This window comes from Lichenostomus cassidix, unplaced genomic scaffold (genome assembly GCF_008360975.1).
Source record: "Lichenostomus cassidix isolate B80296 unplaced genomic scaffold, HeHo_3.0 HiC_scaffold_58, whole genome shotgun sequence".
In the NCBI taxonomy this organism is placed as follows: domain Eukaryota; kingdom Metazoa; phylum Chordata; class Aves; order Passeriformes; family Meliphagidae; genus Lichenostomus; species Lichenostomus cassidix.
Window position 1 is genome coordinate 24,328 of NW_028147528.1, and position 6,000 is coordinate 30,327.

A 6,000-nucleotide genomic window follows, 5' to 3' on the forward strand; every position below is an offset into this window, starting at 1 on the left:
ATAATATAATATAATATAATATAATATAATATAATATAATATAATATAATATAACATAACATAACACAATATAATATAATATAATATAATATAATATAACATAATATAATATAATTTGCTACATTTAAATAAAATATTTAAAACGTGGGAGGAACAGAAAATGGGAATTTAAAATATGGAAAAATATAATATAATATTATACTTAAAAAAGTATTTAAAGGATGGGAAGAGGGGAAAATTGGAAATTAAAATATTGAGAAAATATAATAAATCTTATATTTAAATAAAATGTTTAAAGTATGGGAGGAAAGGGAGGAGATGTGGGAATGTGGGGATGAGAGGAAAATGGGGAAAAATGGGGAAATGGGGAAAATGGGGAAAAATGGGCAAAAAATGGGGAAAATGGAGAAAAAAGGGGAAATGGGGAAAAATGGGGAAAAATGGGGGAAATGGGGGAAAATGGGAATTAGGGAATTAGGGAGGAAATGGGGAAAGGAAAATGGGAATTTAAAAATGGGGAAAATGGGAATTAGGGAGAGAAAAGAGGGAAAATGGGAATTGAAAGATGGGGACAAATGGGAAAAATGGGAATTTAAAAATGGGGAAAAAATGGGGAGAATGGGAAAGAAAAATGGGAATTAGGGAGGAATGAGGAAAAGAAAATGGGAATTTAAAAATGGGGAAAAATGGGGAGAATGGGAAAAAGAAAAATTGGAATTAGGGAGGGAATGGGGAAAGGAAAATGGGAATTTAAAAATGGGGAAAATGGGAATTAGGGAATGGAAAGAGGGAAAATGCAAATTGAAAAATGGGGACAAATGGGAAAAATGGGAATTTAAAAATGGGGAAAAAATGGGGAAAATGGGAAAAAGAAAAATTGGAATTAGGGAGGGAATGGGGAAAGGAAAATGGGAATTTAAAAATGGGGAAAATGGGAATTGGGGAAAAATGGGAATTAGGGAAGGAATGGGAAAAGGAAAATGGGGAAAATGGGAAATGAGAAATGGGAAAAATGGGGAAAAATGCGGAAAATGGGAATTAGGGAGGGAATGGGGAGAATGGAAAAGAAAAATGGGAATTAGGGAGGAATGAGGAAAGAAAAATGTGAATTTAAAAATGGGAAAAATGGGAATTAGAGAGAGAATGGAAAGAGGAAATTGGAATAAGGGAATGGGAAAAGAAAAATGGGAATTTAAAAATGGAAAAATGGGAATTAAAGAGAGAATGAGAGAAAGAAAAATGGGAATTAGGAAGGAATGGGGAAAATGGGAATTAGGGAATGGGAGAAGAAAAATGGGAATTAGGGAATGGAGATTTAAAAATGGGAATTAGGGAGGGAATGGAAATCTAAAAATGGGAAATAGGGAGAAAATGGGAATTTAAAAACGGGAATTAGGGAGAAAATGGGAAAAATGGGAATTAGGGAATGAGAATGGAAATTTAAAAATGGGAATTAGGGAATGGGAATAAAGAAAAATGGGAATTAGGGAGAGAATTAGGGGAAAATGGGAATTAGGAGGGAATGGGAATTTTAAAATGGGAATTCGGGAGGGAATGAGAGATAGAAAAACGGGAATTAGGGAGGGATGGGGAAAAAGAAAAATGGGAATTTAAAAATGGGAGAAATGGGAATTAGGGAATGAGAAAAAGAAAAATGGGAATTAGGGAATGGAAAGAGGGAAAATGGGAATTAGGGAGAGAATGGGAAAAGGAAAAATGGGAATAAAGCAGAGATGGGAATTGGGAATGGGAAAAGTTGGGAATGGGAGGAAGAAATGGGAAAATGGGGAAAATGGGAATTGAAAAATGGGGAATGAGGAGGGAATGGGAATTGAGAAATGGAAAAAATGGGGAGAGAAAAATGGGGAAAATGGGAATTAGGGAGGAAATGGAGATTTAAAAACGGGAATTTAAAAATGGGAAAAATGGGAATCAGGGAATGGAAAGAGGGAAAATGGGAATTGGGGAAAAATGGGAATTAGGGAGGGAATGGGAATCTAAAAATGGGAATTAGGGAGGAATGGGGAAAAGAAAAATGGGAATTAGGGAGGAATGGGAAAAGGAAAAATGGGAATTAGGGAATGGGGAAAGGAAAATGGGAATTCGGGAGGGAATGAGAGAAAGAAAAACGGGAATTCGGGAGGGAATGGGAAAAAGGAAAAATGGGAATTTAAAAATGGGGAAAATGGGAATTAAGGAGGGAACGGGAAAGAAAAATGGGAATTAGGGAGGGAATGGGAAAAAGGGGAATTCGGGAGGAATGGAAAGAGGAAAAACGGGAATTAGGGAAAAACGGGAATTAGGGAATGAGATAAAGAAAAATGGTAATTCGGGAGGAATTAGATAAAGAAAAATGGGAATTCGGGAGGAAATAGGAAAAGGAAAAACGGGAATTAGGGAGAGAATGGAAATCTAAAAATGGGAATTAGGGAGGGAATTAGGAAAAACGGGAATTAAGGAATGGGAGAAGAAAAACGGGAAAGAGGGAAATCGGGAATTAGGGAAAACGGGAATTAGGGAAATCGGGAATTCGGAAAATCGGGAATTAGGGAAATCGGGAATCAGGGAAATCGGGAATTAAGAAAATCGGGAATTAGGAAAAACGGGAATTAGAGAAATCGGGAATTCGGGAAATGGGGAATTAATGACGAAATCCAGCAAACCGGGAATACCGGGGGGGGGAGGGGAGCCGCCGGAGGGTTAATCAAAGCGGGGATCGCCAGCGGAGGGTTAATGAATCGCTAATTAATCGCTAATTAATCGCTAATGAATCCGGTAATTAGCCAGCAGCGCTGCCGCCGCCATTGCTGCTCACCGCTCGGCCGGCCGGAAGCGGAAGTGCGCAGCGGGCGGAAGCGGAAGTGACGATGCATGAGTTTTGGGGCGTGGCTTGGGGTGAGAACGAGGCTGGTGGGCGTGGTTTGATGACGTAACTGGCTTGTTTTGATGACGTAATGGGCGTGGTTTGCGCGTTCCGCTTCCGGGTTCTGCTCCCAGTTCGGTACTGGGGCAGAGTGGGGTGAGCGCAGAGCTTCCAGTATAAACCAGTATAAACCAGTATAAACCAGTTCAGTACCAGTGCTTCCCAGTATAAACCAGTAGAAACCAGTTCAGTCCCAGTTCAGTCCCAGTTCCTCCCAGTAAGTCCCAGTTCGGTCCCAGTATAAACCAGTTCAAACCAGTTCAATCCCAGTATAAACCAGTTCATCCCAGTTCATCCCATTTCAATCCCAGTCCATCCCAGTCCACCCCAGTTCAATCCCAGTGCTTCCCAGTTCATCCCAGTAAATCCCAGTAAATCCCAGTTCATCCCAGTTCATCCCAGTTCAATCCCAGTGCTTTCCAGTAGAAACCAGTTCCTTCCCAGTTCCCTCCCAGTCCATCCCAGTTCAGTTCATCCCAGTTCATCCCAGTTCAATCCCAGTATAAACTAGCTCAGTCCCAGTTCATCCCAGCGCTTCCCAGTTCATCCCAGTATAAACCAGTTCAATCCCAGTTCAATCCCAGTGCTTCCTAGTTCGATCCCAGTTCAATCCCAGTTCAGTCCCAGTTTGATCCCAGTGTAAACCAGTCCAGTCCCAGTTCAATCCCAGTTCATCCCAGTGCTTCCCAGTCAATCCCAGTATAAACCACTTCATCCCAGTGCTTCCCAGTTCAGTCCCAGTTCATCCCAGTAAATCCCAGTGCTTCCCAGTATAAACCAGCTCAGTCCCAGTTCAATCCCAGTTCATCCCAGTGCTTCCCAGTTCAATCCCAGTCCATCCCAGTTCAATCCCAGTATAAACCAGTTCCTTCCTGTTTGATCCCAGTTCAATCCCAGTGCTTCCCAGTATAAACCAGTTCATCCCAGTGCTTCCCAGCTCATCCCAGTTCATCCCAGTTCCATCCAGTTCAGTCCCAGTTCACCCCAGTTCGATCCCAGTTTGATCCCAGTCCATCCCAGTGCTTCCCAGTAAATCCCAGCTCAGTCCCTGTACAAACCAGTTTGATCCCAGTGCTTCCCAGTATAAACCAGTTCATCCCAGTTCAGTCCCAGTGCTTCCCAGTTCATCCCAGTGCCTCCCAGTACTTCCCAGCGCTTCCCAGTTCATCCCAATTCATCCCAGTTCAGTCCCAGTTGCAATCCCAGTTCAATCCCAGTGCTTCCCTGTTTGATCCCAGTTCATCCCAGTCCCTCCCAGTCTCTCCCAGTCCATCCCAGTACAAACCAGTTCCCATTTTCTCCCCCAAATCCCCGTTTTTCACCCTAAAACCACCACGATTGTCCATCCCAGTCCATCCCAGTTCCATCCCAGTCCCTCCCAGTTCAGTCCCAGTAAATCCCAGTTCATCCCAGTTCAATCCCAGTTCAATCCCAGTCCCTCCCAGTTCAATCCCAGTTCAATCCCAGTCCCTCCCAGTTCAATCCCAGTTCAATCCCAGTCCCTCCCAGTTCAATCCCAGTCCCTCCCAGTTCAATCCCAGTTCAATCCCAGTCCCTCCCAGTTCAATCCCAGTCCATCCCAGTCCCTCCCAGTTCCCCAAAAACAACTCCAGCATGTCCATCCATGGCTTTATTCCCCCAAATCCCAAAAATTCCTCTCTGACCAAAAAAAATTCAGGAATTCTGCCCCAAAATCCTGGAATTCTGCCCCCAAATTCAGGAATTCTACCCAAAATCTGGGAATTCTGCCCCAAAATTTGGGAATTCTACCCAAATTCAGGAATTCTGCCCCAAAATTCAGGAATTCCGCCACAAATTCAGGAATTCTGCCCCAAAATCCAGGATTTCCCCCAAAATCCCGGGAATTTTACCCAATATTCGGGAAATTCACCCCAAAATTTCGGAATTCTGCCCCAAATTCAGGAATTCTGACCCAAAATTAAGGAATTCTGCCCAAAATTCAGGAATTCTACCCAAAATCCCAAAAATTCTGCCCAAAATTGAAGAATTCTGCCCCAAAATCCTGCAATTCTTCCCCAAAATCTGGGAATTCGGCTACAAAAATTCGGGAATTCTGCCCCAAAATTTGGGAATTCTGCCCCAAAATCCTGGAATTCTGCATGAAATTTGGGAATTCTACCCAAAATCTGGAATTCTGCCCAAAATCCTGGAATTCTGCCCCAAATTCAGGAATTCTGCCCCAAAATTCATTATTTCTGCCCCAAAATTTGGGAATTCTACCCAAAAATTTGGGAATTCTGCCTAAAAAAATCCAGGAATTCTGCCTAAATTTAGGAATTCTGCCCCAAAATTCGGGAATTCTGCCCAAAATCCTGGAATTCCGCCAAAAAATTCGGGAATTCTGCCCCCAATTTTGGGATTTCTGCCCCAAAATCTGGGAATTCTGCCCCAAAATTCAGGATTTCCCCCAAAATCTCCCCTATAAATATAGTGCAAAAAAAGAGGAAAAATGGGAATTTTCCCTTCCCTGGGAATCACAAATTTTTGGGATTTTTTGGGGGGAAATCCTCTAAATCCCCCTCTGGAATTTTGGGGGGAATTTTGGGGGAATTTTTTGGGAATTTGGGGGTAGGAGAATTTTGGGGATTTGAGGGTTTGGAAGGTAATTTTAGGGAATACGGCCAATTTTGAAGTAATTTTGTGGGATTTTTTTGGCAATTTTGGGGGATATTTTATGAGATTTTGGGGCATTTTTTGGGATTTTTTGGGGATTGTTTTGAGGGAATTTTGGGGATTTTTTGGGGACTTTTTGGAGAGAATTTTGGGGCGAATTTGAGGGAATTTTTTAGCAATTTTTTGGGAATTTTGGGAGGAATATTTTTGGGATTTTTTGGGAATTTTGGGAGGAATATTTTTGGGATTTTTGGGGAATTTTGGGGGGATTTTTTTTTGTATTTTTTGAGGGAATTTTGGGGGATTTTGAGGGAATTTTGAGGGAATTCTTCGGCAATTTTTGGGCAATTTTTGGGGAATTTTGGGGAACTTGGGGGGAATTTTCCGGCAATTTTTAGGGAATTTTCCGGCAATTTTTCAGCAATTTTTCGGCAATTTTTGGG

At 42.0% G+C, this 6,000-nt stretch overlaps 1 long non-coding RNA gene across 1 annotated transcript; it reads left to right on the top strand.

Moving 5' to 3' along the window:
* The first annotated feature begins 3,988 nt into the window (after nucleotides 1–3,988).
* On the top strand, nucleotides 3,989–4,733 carry LOC146422211 (uncharacterized). The gene is made up of 2 exons (XR_014848224.1): nucleotides 3,989–4,035; nucleotides 4,285–4,733. It is a non-coding gene; the product is annotated as an uncharacterized LOC146422211 (long non-coding RNA).
* The last annotated feature ends 1,267 nt before the right edge of the window (nucleotides 4,734–6,000 follow it).